We start from the raw sequence: 14664 nt of genomic DNA, 5'->3' as shown, positions 1-14664 counted from the left end.
TTAGGAAAATCCAAAGGTCCTAGGAGTTCTGCAAGAAACAAGATGGACAAAGACCAAATACACACTTCATATTATAAATCACAGTATCACAATACCACCAACCCTTATCAGGGCTCTCTCCGGGCTCATTCATCTCTTTGGCAGAATTTAGTTCCTGGTGGTTTTAGGACTGAGGTCTGCATGTGTTCTTTGGCTGGCTGTTGGATTTGCTCTCAAGTTCCTAAAAGTCATCCTGGAATCATAGCCACATGGTCCCTCAGAACAGAACATGCCTCTTTAAGGTCAGAGGGGGAATCTCTGTTTTGATTAACCTAAAGTCAACAGATTAGAGAGTGAATAGATTTGCCAAAACTTTTCATCTTCTTCTGTACACTGTAATCATAGGAGTAAGAGCCACACATTCAAGGTCTTATCCACACTCAAAGGGAGGGGATTGGAACCTTCTATGAGGTAGGTATGATTGGGGGACCAATCATAGGCTTTTCCCTACTAAAACCATTATTACAATATGCTACACTGAATTCCCCTACATGCTTATTAGCCATTGAAATTTCTCATTTTATGACACAATTGCTGCTTACTTTTGCTCATAAATTTTATATTTTTTGAAAAACAGTGTCTTAAATTTGGTTTGCTAGCTTCTAATGCTTACATCTTATCACAAATGGTGTATTTCTTGATAGCACAATTTGATGAATTTTTCCACGGTACACACCTGTGTCATCACCACCAGGTCAAGGTAGAGCATTCCCAGCACCTGACTGGGCCCCTCTGCCCTTTCCTAGTCAGACCCTATCCCCCAAACATGATGCTCTTACCTTCTGATAATCATGTGTTGCATTGGGCATCATGTGAATGGCATCACCGTGAATCCGTGGGAGTCTGTTTTTCTTCGTATTTTATCTCTCAGATCCATTTATGTTCGTGCTTGTGTCATTTCTTCATAGTCACATTCTACTGTACATATCGTAATTTGTTTCTCTCTCTCCCTGTGTTAACAAATTTTACTTCAAATGGGCATACACGTTATTTTCTTTTTTTATTATTAGTGTTTTATCTAAAGGGTTTCACTTCTGAACATTCATTTATTTTAAGGTACATTAGTTAGTGACTTTCTTATGTAAGAACGAATTTAAGGAAAATATGATTATGTTCTCATAAACATTTTGTCATCATTGAGAACTCAGGGTGATTTACATTGGAAATGTATTGGCTGCATACATTCTCTTCATTATGCTTATGCACTTGGTTCGAAAAAAAAATGATAATTTCATGTTCTGAATTTGGAGAACATTATGAAAATCCATGCAAATATGTTAGAAATAAAGCATGTGTCAAAAAAGCTAACATTAGGTGAAAAAGGGTGGTATTTTAAATGTAAAGAAGAACCCCGGAGGAAGGAATGTTATAGTGTTTTCTATTACCATTGTAAAATATGATCTAAAAATGAGATTTTATTTGTCATTCAAATTACAAATTATGGAACTGGAAAATACATCATTAAGAAATCTATTTAAGTGTTTCATTACTAAAAAAGACACTAGACCGGGATGCATTAACACAAAATTGGTATGACATTGCCTGCATTTGCCAATTTTATTGTATTCTGCAAATCTTCCTGTGAAACGCAACAGGAGATATCTACTTAAGTGAAATTCACATTATTTTGCAGATAGGACTTCATCAAAATGCTCGATCAGGGTTTTTGGAGACAGTGTTCATTAATGTCTTCTGGGTACAGTACTTTCGTCAATCTTTGGCGACGGCAACACAACACGATCCACACTAGAGAGAGGAAGTTTCTAGAATCATCACATACAAAACCTTTCTCCTCCTGTTGGTGCCCTCAGAAATTCCTTTTTTGCTATGATTCCTGTTCCAGGCTGCCCCTGCCTGTGGGTACTGCGGTCCTCTACGCTCGCCATATGTCTTCAGAAACAGTCTTCTTTGGGGCTAGCTCTCAGATAACTCACTTCTGGCTCCTCTGAGAGATTGATGAAGGCCAAAAAAAAAAAAAAAAAGAAAAGAAAATATATATTTGTTAAACGTTGGGGGGGGCCCTAATAGTGCCATAGAAGTGAGTTATATAGACCCATGCCTGGAATGGCATGGTTGTCCTTGGGCATGCCACGTGGGCTGCGGAACTCACTCCTTGGAGCATGGGGCCGTCTGTTAGCTGCCCGCAGCACGCTGGACCCTATGACCTGCACTCTCTGTGCATTTTCTCACTCAATCTTCCTTCTCAGCTTGGAAATAGGCTTTCTGCAGCTGTTATTTGGGTGTGGACACCAAGCTGTAGAGAACTTGCCTGATTTGCCCAGACTCTGGTAGGTCCAACACGAAAAAAAACTCCCACCCAGCCAGAGAACCTGCTCCTTGCATCTCTTTGAGTCTGTCCCTTTTCCTGAAAAGCCTTTTCCAAGCCCCCCAACTAGTATCTCTCACAGTGTTTGAAAGAGGCATGGGTGACCAGATTAACTCCTTGACTTCCCAAAAGATGTAGTGATCTCACAGCAAAATGCTGACCTACAGAATTTGTTATTTGTGCACAGACTGACTTTCTGTTTCTGTGGCTCTTGGGTGGGACCTGAGAACTTGCATTTCTCGTGGGCTCCCAGGCGATACTGTGGGTCGAGGCACTACCCCTTGACACCCGCTGCTTCGGTGTGTTAGCTAAAGGAAAATTCTTAGAATCACAAATTCTGGGTCTGTTCCTTTCTCCTGATTCCCAGCGATGTGCTGGTGTTGTGGACTGAACTGTGCCCCCCAGATTTGTACATGGAGCCCCTAGTACCTCAGCATGTGACTGTATTTGGAGATACAGGATCTTGGAAGGGTAATCGAGTTAAAATGAGGAAATATGAGTAGGTCCTAACCCAGTCTGACTGGTGTCCTTATAAGAAGGGGAGATTTGGCCACAGAGATAGCAGGGCTGGGTGTCCACAGCGGGAAGGCCCTGTGGGGACCATCTGCCAGCCAAGGGGGAGGCCTCCCAGGAAGCCAACCAGGCAGGCACCTTGAACTTGGACGTCTAACCTCCCGACTGAGATGTAAATGTCTGCAGATCTTCCTTTGGAAAAAGCAACAGAAGAGAACCCCGGTGTGCAGTATAGCAGGGCTCTGGAGCTGATTCATCAGGGAGCAACGACTCCTGTGTCCCCCGCCCCAGCCCCTGGTGACTGCTCTGCTCTGTGTGTAAGACTTTGACTATTTCAGATTCTTCCGATAAGTGGCATCAAGCAGTATTTGTGCTGCTGTGAGTGGCTTATATCACTTGGAATAATGTCCTCCTGGCTCATCGAGGCGGCAGCAGGTGTCAGCTTCCGTCCTACTTAAGGCTTCACTATATTTTACGTGTGAGTGTGCACACACTCACACGCCACATTGTCTTCATCTGTTCATCTGCTGATGGACTTTGCTGTTGTGTATAATGTATAGCACATTTAGAATGACAGCATTGAATGGTTTCTTTGAGATCCTGTTTTTATGGGTATCCGTGAAGTGAGACTTCTGGATCATATGGTAGTTTTTGTTTGTTTGTTTTTAACATTTATTTATTTTGGAGAGAGAGAGACAGAGAGAGAGCACACATGCATCAGTGTTGGCGGGGGAGAACGGAGGAAGGAGCAGAGAAAAAGAGGGAGAGACAGGCACAGAGCCTGACACAGAGCTTGATCCCAGGACCCAGAGATCATGACCTGGGCAGAAGTAAAGAGCTGGACGCTCAACCGACGGAGCCACCCAGGTGCCCTCCAGTAGTTCTGTTTTTGACTTGTTGAGGACCCTCCATGCTACTTTCCGCAGTAACTGCACGAGTTTGCATTCCCACCCACAGTACACAGGGTTCCAGTTTCTCCTCATTCCCGACAAAATCTTCTGCAGAGCAAAGGATTTGGTAGAATGAAAACGAAATCCACTGACTGGGAAAAAGTATTTGCAAACCACATACCCAATATTGGGTTAATGTGAGAAGTGTATCGGGAACTCCTATAACTTAATGGCAAAAAGGCAAGTAGCCCAGTTAAAAAATGGGTGAAGTGCTTGAACAGACATTTCCCCAAAGAGAACATAAAAGCCGACAACAGGTGCATGGAAGGTGCTCCGCATCAGTCATCATCAGGGAACCGGTCCAAACCTTGTGCCTGGTAGGATGGCAGTCATCCAAAAAAAAAGAAAAGAAAACGGAAAAAGAAAACATGGATGCTTATTGAAATGCCTTAGGCCCAACTTCCATAAATTTTAGTTCTGAGACCTAGACATTTACAGGTTTTAACAAGCAGGCCGGCGTCCTTTGATTCAGGTGGGCTGTGGCCACCACCGTGAGAAACACCTGGTTAGAGTCTTGTCAAGCGCCAAGTTCAGGTGAACAGTCGCATACCCTTCTGATACAGAGTGAATCTGGGAAAGGTGGTTTTCTCTTCGCAAGGCTTTGCCATGGCTTTCTCTTCTCCTTTCTCCCTTCCCTCTTCCCTCCCTGTTCCTTTCCTCCCTCCCAATCCCCCTCTCTCCCTCCCTCTCCCCTCTCTCCCCTCCCTCCCCTTTCCCCTTCCCCCCACCTCTCTCCCTCCCTCTCCCCTCAGTCCTGAAGCCTGACTCCCTAGGTGAAGTCCGAGGTTGCGGTGAATTTCTCAGCCTTGCTTCTTCAGTACCACTTGACCTAAAAGTTTCTCCTTTCCTCCCACAATGTAATCCTGCGTGTTTCATTCCTAATTGCTGCTTCTTGTGGTGATGGAAAGCAATTTAGCAGTGATTTATCTGACGGGTCCGCAACCTCTCGTTTGCTTCTCCAGACCATCCTGTTTGAACAGCCTCTCCCATGCGGGAGCCGGTAATTCTGGGCCTGTCCAAAGTGCTGTTCCAGATTCTGCCTGGGTCTTGTGGGCTGAGCTGCGGGGTTCAACCCCGAGCGCTGTCTTTTCTGCTTTGCCCACCTTTCCTCAAACTTCAAAAAATGCCCTCCCCACAAGCAAGGTGGGGAGGAAACGTGCCTGCTGCCAATTACACCTGCCGAGGAAGGCTGGTGTTCCAGGTTCACTGAAATCAGCAGAGAGTTCACGGCAGGGTGCTTCGCAATGAACGGTCTGCCGGAATAAAGCCGAGATCGAAACACACCCGGCAGCATGACGGCCGGTAGCAGGTGCCAGGAATCAGCGGCTTGGCTTCCGTCAGGGGCTGTGAGGAGTTGGAGTCCGGGACTCCAGGGAGAGGCAGTGAGGCTTGCCTCTCAGAGCTGCCCGAGAAAGCCCCGGAGGCTGGTGGGGGAGGCTGCCCAGCCTCACCCCCAGAATTGAAATCTCACCTTCCTGTGGAATATTCGACAAAGAACTTTCCTCTTCCCGTGTGGTCCTCACCTTCGATGTTCTGGTGGAGACACTGGGCCAGTCGAGGCGGGAGTAGCTCTGGGGAACCTTTATTGGCACCTCTGTTGTAGGGGTCAAGGATGGGCCTCCTGAATTGGGCCATTTCGGTGTATTGAATTTTTTTTATTTTATTTTATGTATTTGAGAGAGAGAGAGAGCATGACTGGGTGGGCGGGGGGGGGGGGGAGGAACAGAGGGAGAGGGAGAAGCAGGCTTCCTGCTGAGCGGGGAGACCGATGCGGGGTTTGAACCGAGGACCCCGGGATCATGACCTGAGCCGAAGGTAGATGCTTCACCGACTGAGCCACCCAGGTGCCCCACCATATTGAATGTTTTAAATAAGTGTTACTTAGGGGAAAGCCTGTGCCACAGGGACACTCAGATCCTCTTGTCCGCCCGCCTTGGAAAGCAGGAAATGAATGTCCCCTGTGAAAGGGGAGGCGGGGGGATGTCCTCATCACCGGGCACCGGGACTTGAGAGCTAAGGAAGCCGTAGAAACAAACCTTGCTATTTCTTCCTAATCTAACACCTTAGCTTTGATTCTGCCCAGAACTCCTTAAAGCCCCCAAATGCTTGTTTGCTTGGCTCTGCCGAGTCCTCACAAATATGTTGTCTCCTTGTCTAAAATAGATCAAAACTGCCGGCCTTGGTCCTGTCTTCAGGTTGCAGTTTTATTATTGAGTGCACATCATAAAACTCCCTTGCTGGGATCAGAGCTGGAGAACAGGGCTGGGGGCGGAATGCCCACCGAGTGCAGGAGAAAGTAGCCCTGCTTTTATTACCTGCCATCCAGTGGAACTTCAGAGGGACTTTCTTTTTTCAGGTTTGAAAACCCATTGGTGGGACCATAGAGGGGCTTTGGAAGGACCTGCTTTTGGTGCCTTGAAAAGAAAAAAATCCCAAATCTGTCATGATGCCTATAAATGTCATATAATATGTGTTTTCACCGGAATGAGGACTGAGGATGACCTGGGCAAAACCTTTGTTTTATAGATGAGAATCTCAGAGACCTCGGCCTGTCTGCAGGGTGAGAGGTCGTCCTGGGAGGCAGGGCTGGGACTCCTGGGTGCTGGTGTTTGGTGGTGGTCTCCCCCAGAGAATGTCCACCCAAGGCCTCTACTCATTCACAGGCACACTTCACATTATCAGGGTCTGCAAACTCTGCCTTTTTATTTTTTAAACAAATGGAAGGTTTGGTCAAGCACATCTGTGGGCACTGTTTTTCCAAGAACATTGGCTCATTTTGGGTCTCTCTGTGTCACACTTTGGTAATTCTCGGAGCATTTCAATATGTGAAAATTTTCATTATTATGGAATTTTTTAGGGTGATCTGTGATCAGTGATCTTGGAGGTGACTCTTATGATTGTCTTGGGGCACCACAACCCGTGCCCTCATAGTACCACAATGAACTTAACTGGCAAATGCTCCCTGACAGCTGGTCCCCCATCCCATCCCTCTTCCACTCCTCGGGCCTCCCAATTCCCTAACACACAACAAGATTGAAATCAGGTCTGTTAAAATCCCTGCAAGGGCCTGCGAGTGTTTAAGGGACAGAAGGAGTCACACATCTCTCACTTTAAGTCAGAAGCGAGGAATGATTAAGCTTAGCAAGGAGGGCATGTTGAAAGCCAGCATCGTTCAAAGGCACCAATGAACCACATGGTGAACACAAATAAGTTCTTGAAGGAAATTCAAGGGCTACTCCAGCAAACTCATGAATGGTCAGAAAGCACAGCAGCCTTGTTGCTGACGAGGAGGAGGTTTTGACGGTCTGGGCAGAAGACGGAAGCAGCCATAGCATTCCCTTCTGCCAAAGCCCCACGCAGAGCAAGGCCCTGACTCTCCAGTTCTGTGAAGGCTGAGAGACGGGGAAGCTGCCAACGAAAAGTCTGAGTTTAGCAGAGGCAGGTTCATGCGGTTTAAGGAAAGAAACCTCTCACGGGGGAGCAGCGGGGGCTTATGGAGAAGCAGCAGCAAGTCAGCAGCAGATCTGGCTGAGGGAATTCAGGAAGGTGGCTATGTCCAGCAACAGACGCTCAGTGTAGATGGAACAGCCTTCTTCCAGGAGCAGATGCTGACTAGGATTTTCATAGCCGGAGAGGAGAAGTCCGTGTCTGGCTGACTTGGGGGAGGGGCTCATACAGCTGGTGACTTGTAGTTGAAGCTGATGCTCATTGACCATTCCAAAAATCCTTGAGTCATTAAGAATTATGCTGAGTCGACTCTCCCTGTACTCTAGAAATAAAATCGCAGAGCCTGGATGGTGGCACATCTGTTTATCCCATGGTTCACTGGCTCCTTTAAGCCCACTGTTGAGACCTGATGCTCGGAAAGAAAATACTCCTTTCCAAACATGACTGACTGATCACAGACGATGCTCCTGGTTGCCTGAGGGCTCTGATGGAGACATGCAGCAAGATGAATGCCATATTCATGCCTGATGATGCTGCATCCGTTCTGCAGCCCATGAGATAGGGAGTAATTTTGACGTTCATGTTGTATTGTTCAAGGAATACATTTCACAAAGCTGTCGTTGTCACAGAGGATGACTCCTCTGGCAGATCCGTGCAAAACATTGGAAAGCCTTCTGGAGAGCCTTCACCATTCTAGAGGAACCATTGCACGAGGAACACTTGGGGCTCATAGGAAGACATCAGAATATCCACACAAGCAGGAGTTTAGCAAAAGGTTCACTCCAGCCCACACGGGTGACTTTGAGGGGCTCAGGACGTCAGTGAGGAAGGCCACAGCAGGTGTGGTGGAAACAGCAAGAGACCAAGAATCAGGAGTGGATCTGGAAGGTGGGACTGTTTGGCTGCCTCTCACACTCCAACTTGAATGGATGAGGACTTCCTTCTTAGGGGTGAGCAAATAAAGTGTCTCTTGAGATGGAATCACTCCTGGTGAAGATGCTGTGAAGACTGTTGAAATGACAGCAAAGGATTTAGGATCTTCCATGTACCTAGTTGATAAAACAGTGGCAGTCTGAGATAACAGACTTCAGTTTGGAAAGAAGTTCTGTAGGTAAAGTGTCATCCATCCGCATCGTGTGAGCTATCAAAAAGGCATTCGAGAGATGAAGAGTCCATCAGTGGAGCAACGTTCCCCGTTGTCTTATTTTAAGAAATGTCGTGGCCGCCCTCCCCTTCAGCCACCACCACCCCGATCAGCCAGCACCCACCAACATCGAGGCATGACCCTCCACGAACAAAAATACCGTGATGGCCTGAAAGCTCAGAGGCTGGTTAGCATTTTTTCAGCAATAAAGTACTTCTAAATTAAGGGAAGTGTATTTTTTTAGACCTGATACTACTGCATATTTCATAGTGTAAATATATCTTTATATGCACTGGAAAACAACAACAAAAAAGCTATTTGACTCACTTTATTTCAATATTCACTGTATCGTGGGGGTCTGGAACTGAACCCACAATGTGTCTCGTGCCTATAATTAAAACCCATTCCCAAGGAACCGTATCATTATGCTTTCTGGACAGCTCACCTGATTCTATCTCGCTGGGTTGGTGAGAAGAGATGAAATGATTTCAGCCTTTTTCTGTGTGCTAATGATTTAGAAATCCCAGATCATGACTGGGGTGCTGTGGAAAAATATCTGTAATGCCCTGTCCTCAACCAGCTTACCATATTTCTGTCTTAGAATCTCCGTGCATTAAGATTTCTTTTGTTCTTGGAACACCCTCTACCCCCCACCCCCCACCCACACACATACTGGCTACCCTCCCTTCCTGGCAGCCAATATTTTTTCTACTTTGGGAACTCCTGGCATGGCTGACTCCTTGAAGAAACCTCCCTCCCACCATTATATATGTTACCCTGTGTTGTTCAGGTTGAATGGACATGTTTTGTGACATGTTTGACTCTTTTACGAGTTTAAGAGCCTCCTTTGAGAACGGTATTCGAAGAGATAACTTAAGGACCCAGGATAGAGTTTATACATAGTAAACACTCATTGTGTATTAGTCTCCAAATTTAACTTAGTTCAGAAGCTCTCCTGAACTGGGTGTATTTATAAATAAGTGAAATGTTTCAATTATATTGTTACTATTTTTTCAATTACATGATTCTTAAGAGTTGTTTTATCTCTAAAATTCTGTAACTCAGTAAACAGAAAATGATACCTTAAAAAAAAAAAGATTTTATTTATTTATTTGAGACAGGGAGAAAACACGACAGGGGGAGGGCAGAGGGAGAAGAAGAAGCAGACTCCCCCCCACTGAGTAGGGAGCCTGATGTGGGGCTCGATCCCAGGACCCTGAGATCATCACTTGAGCTAAAGGCCAATGCTTAATGGACTGAGCCACCCAGGAGCCCCAGAAAATGAGAGTTTCTATTTCATAAAGCTGTGCTTCATTTCCTGAATATGTATACAGTCTTGGCAAAAACAATTATTGACTACAAAATGTATAAATATTTATTGTTGAAAAAAACAGTGAAGAAAATTAAAGTAGCCATGTTCTTAGCACACAAAGAAATACAAATTATAAACTTTTAAGAAGGTTGAGATGCCTGTACTACTTTAACTTTCTGAATTAAAACACATCCCCCCACACACACTTTATCAAATAGTATATAGAGTACAGAAAGCTTTCCATAAAAGAACTTCCCACTATGGGGCACCTGGGTGGCTCAGTCTATTGTATTCAACTCTTGGTTTCTGCTCAGGTCATGATCTCAGGGTTGTGGGATTGAGTCCCTCACGAGGTTCTATGCTGCGTGTGAAACCTACTTGAGATTCTCTCCCTCTCCCTCTGCACCTCTCCCCACTTGCATGGATGCATGTGCTCTCTCTCTCAAATAAAGAAATCTTTTTTTTTTTTCAAAAAGAACTTTCCACTCTAAGCACATTTACCAAAATACTAACTTTTACAGCTTAATATTAGTATATTTAGTAAGTTCTATTAATTCTATGCATTATCTTGTAACAGTTTTTTATTTGGCATATTATGAATATTTTCCTACAAGTATATATTTAATGCTTTAACCCTATCTCTTTTTGGCTAATAAGTGCTGTTAATATTTTGGGTCATACTTCTCCATCCACCAGCACCCCCGCCCCATTTTATTGAGCCATATTTGTGTATAGACATTTTTTTTTCAAAAGATGATATAAGCCTATCTTAATTGCTTTACTCACTGACTCTGTGTAATAAACATTCTTCCCATCAGTGAGATGTCATCTGTATTATAGTAGATTAATATAGTAGTAGAGCTGTGTTGTAACATCTTGCTACTATATTCTGCAAGATGTAACAACCACCTTATTTGATACATTTGATGAATTTCCATTTTTTATATTTTTTTATTTTTTTAAAGATGTGTTTATTATTTTAGAGAGAGAAAGCATGCGTGTGTGCAGGGGAGTGGGGTGCGTGTAGGGGCAGAGAGAGAGGGGGAGAGAGAATCTCAAGTGCACTCCATACTTAGTGTGGAATCTGACAGGTCCTGATCCTAGGACCCTGAGATCACAACCCGAGCTGAAACCAAGACTAAGATGCTTGACCAACTGAACCATTGAGGCACCCCATTCTTTTTTTTAATAATACCACTGTTGGATTGGGAGTCATTGATCAAAGATGGTTCATATTTGTTTCCCACAGAAAGTCCATACTCATCTGTTTTGTTAGCATGGAATAAAAAAGCCCATTTCTTTAAAAAGGCAATAATTTTTGTCATTCATGTTATTTTTGATCTTTACTGTATTACAGATCTGAAAACTTCATTGTTGCCCTATTTTCTAATATAAACTGGCTCTCCTGTAGATTTTTAAAAATTTTTTTTAAATTAACATATAATGTATTATTTGCTCCAGGGCTACAGGTCTGGGAATCGTCAGGCTTACACACTTCACAGCACTCACCATAGCAATACCCTCCCTAGGGTCCATAACACCAGCCCCTCTCCCTCCCCCCCTTCCCCCACAACCCTCAGTTCATTTTGTGAGATTAAGAGTCTCTTATGGTTGGTCTCCCTCCTGATCCCATATGTTTCCCGTAGATTTTTTAGTGAATTACATATTCATGCATGCTATTTGCCCACTTTTTGTTTGGAATATTCATTTTTTAAAAATTGACTTGAAGGTATTACATTTGTGATACTTTGTTTTAAACGCTTTGAGAATATTTGGAGGAATCTAGTAATGTGAAGATCAGATTCTGGGGTGTACACTGAGTCCTTGAGAATTTAAGGTATCCCCCACAAGGTATTAATGTTTAAACAATTGAAGCCACCAGACCAAAAAGAGAGAGAGAGAGAGAGAGAGAGAGAGAGAGAGAATCTTTGGCCATTTTTCCTAACTAATTTGATGGTCGGGGTAAATTGGAATACCTAATTATAGGTGTCACTAGATTCTTTATATAGAATTACACTCATAAGTCAAATAAGACAATTCATAACAATTTGGTCCAGCATTTTAATTTTGTCTGTTAAATTATTCATGTGAATACTTTAGGAGTTTAGCCATAAATATTTGATTGGTGGTTCCTTCATGACCATAAACTATTTTAGTCCTTCATTTTTCTCATTTATGTTCAGTGAACATACGGGAAGGTGGGGAGAATTTATTTTTCTTAATAACGAGAAACGTCTTTCCCCACAGAGTTATTGAGCCTGTCTGATGAGCATTTACGATGGCTGGAGTTCCCCATCATACCTGTTCTGATCGTTTCACCAGGGTGGTGATAAGAGTCCTCATTACCTAGGGAGACACTATAACTCTCTATCTTCTGGCTGAGGGAACTGACATTTGGAGAGGTGGGGAATTTTCCAGAAGTTGTACAACACGTTGGTTGGTGGCTGAGTCTGGATTCCGATCTGGGTCAATATAGACTTTGCCGTCTCCCAGTGACTGTCATGACTGGTCCTCTCTGATCCAAGCCTGTGGGCATATAGATGGCCATTCTCTGAGTGTGCTCCTCCATTGGCAGGCAAATGTATGAGGTAGACTCCAACATCTAGAAAGTTGTGTTCTGCTTCTGTTTTCTAAGCATCTGGCTGCATAGACGAAACCTTCCCTGGTATAAACAGGTGTCTGTAAGCACCTCCCAATGTAGGCATGTTTGAGCAGGTGCAAGGACTGGCAGGCAGGTGAGTGTGGGCAACTAGATGGGGATGTCACAAGATGCTTCTTATAGGTGACTTCACAGAGTGTGGCTTTTGATATACGATGCCCGGTGGCGTAGTGGGGTCATAAGTCCTCTTATATCATTCTATCCCTCTTGACCCTAAACAGGGTAAGGCGTGCTTCTGTGCAGAGAAAGGGAAGAGTATTAGAAGCATTGCTTGTTCCAATGAGGAGACACTGGGTGGGTGCCTGGATAGGGCTGCTCACCAGAAACACCAAGCCATCATTAGAAGCTTGGGGTTTTCAGCCACATCTCTATCCTTCAGGGAGGGGAGAGGGGCTGGACATGGAGTTCAGGGTGGATCATGTCTGTGTGATGAAACCTCCATAAAATCCAAATAATAAGGGCTCCCAGAGAGCTGCCGGGATGTGCTGGAAATGTACTGGAAGAGTGCTGGAAACCCCGCAACCCTTCCCACATACCTCACCCTACACATCGCCTCCACCTGGCTGTTCGTCTGTGTCCTCTATCCCAGCCCTTTGTAAGCTGGCAAATAGAAGTACCCATGTCCCTGAGTCTGTGAACACTCTGGCCCATTAGTCAGACCCAAGGCAAGGGTCATGGGAGACTCTGATGGACGCTTCGTCACTCAGAAGGCCCAGGTAACAAGCTGGGCCTGTGGTGGGTGTCCCACGTTGGGAATGGGCCCTTCTGTATGACTGAACCTTTCCCTGTGGGGTCTCACACTCTCCAGGGAGATGGAGTGAGCTGGTTGTGGGACATCCAGGTGGTGTCATGGAGAATCGCTTGATGTGTGGGGAAAGGCCCCACATTTGGTGACCAGAAATGTCAAAAGTGAAGGGTTCTCTGTGAAGGTAAGGGACGCCTGGTGGCTCAGTTGGTGAGGTCTCTGCCTTTGGCTCAGGTCACGAGCCCGGGTTCCTGGGTTCGAGTCCCACATCGGGCTCCCCGCTCAGCAGGAAGTCTGCTTCTCATGCTCCATCTGTCTCTCTGCCTCTTTATCAAATAAATAAATAAAATCTTAAGAAAAAAAAAAAAAAAGAGAGAGAGAGAGAGAGAGACTCACAAGGAGGACGGAGTAAGAAGGGTCTGCGCATTAATGTGCTCAGGAGGGACAGTGACCTGACTTCCTGTACAGGTCTCAGCGGGTCTGTCTGTACATGCCCCATACTCGTTCTCACCTTCTCCAGGCTTTCTTGGTACCAGCCCTTTCGGCTCTGCCCATGCTGATTGCAGCACTCAATTACCCTGGGTTGGGTCATTTTTAAATAATTTTCTCTCAGCCCCTAGGTCATGTCTTTTTTGAGGGCAAAGCCAGAATAGCCCGGAACCTGCCGCAGGACATTGACTCACTCCATGCATATGCGACAAAGGAAGGACTTGGTCCACAGACGTGTTTTTGTCCCCAGCTGCTCCTCTCCAGCTTTGTGCTCACTGCTGTTATAAATAATTTATCTTCCAAAATGATTGCTCTGGGGGACTTGAACCGTATCCACTGTGCTTTAGTAACTGCCTTTCCGCTGAATATTTGTAAGCAGGGCCATCAAGTTAGCACACCTGACCTCTTAGAAGGCCACCCTTCCCATTCAAGTACTTCCTGTTGGGTTTTCTGGAAGGCTTTGGAAGGGATTGCTGGGGGGAGCCAGGGCATGGCTGCGTCCCTCCTGTGGACAGGGATCGGGGCTGCAGACCTCGGTCCGCCTCTCACTTTCCCCTGTTTTTGTCATCTTCACACTGGATGTGAGAGTTTTCGGTACCAGCTGCTTGGCCCACCCTGGGACAGGTCTACTGCAGCCTCTTCTGTGTGGGCCCCAGATGGCCCCTCCGATAGGGACCCAGCAAGGGGAGCAGGACAGCCTCAATGTGTGCTCAGGCCCTGCTGTCCAGCCTCCCCTTCTGAGCATGGCTCGGTGAGCGTGGAGCTGGTGGTGGAAGGAGAGGAGGGCCCGGTGGCTGAAGCCTGGAGGGTTGGGGGACTCACTTGGAGCTGGACATGCGCTCCTGGAGACCACGCTGGCCTCTTCTCCACCAGGGATGCCCCCACCCGGCAGGGGGAATAGGCTCCAGGGCTGGGGGATGGTGCTTTCTGGGCCTGACCTGGACGTCACCTGAGCATCTTCAGGAACGACTGGGCCATGAGAACAAGAGATGTAGCAGGAGAAGGGAGGCAGGGAGGGGGCTGCCCCCCTTGACACCCCC

General features: G+C 45.7%; 1 protein-coding gene across 1 annotated transcript in view; it reads left to right on the top strand.

The window, feature by feature from the left end:
• ABCA13 (ATP binding cassette subfamily A member 13) overlaps positions 1 to 14664 on the top strand; it is a 320465-nt gene that overhangs the window by 183525 nt on the left and 122276 nt on the right. The window lies entirely within an intron of this gene.

The sequence above is a fragment of the Mustela putorius genome, unplaced genomic scaffold (genome assembly GCF_011764305.1).
Source record: "Mustela putorius furo isolate JIRA1106 unplaced genomic scaffold, ASM1176430v1.1 tig00003845_pilon_pilon_pilon, whole genome shotgun sequence".
NCBI classification, from domain to species: Eukaryota; Metazoa; Chordata; class Mammalia; order Carnivora; family Mustelidae; genus Mustela; species Mustela putorius.
The sequence above is the reverse complement of the archived record's forward strand: the minus strand, read 5'-3'. Positions and strand labels throughout refer to the sequence as shown.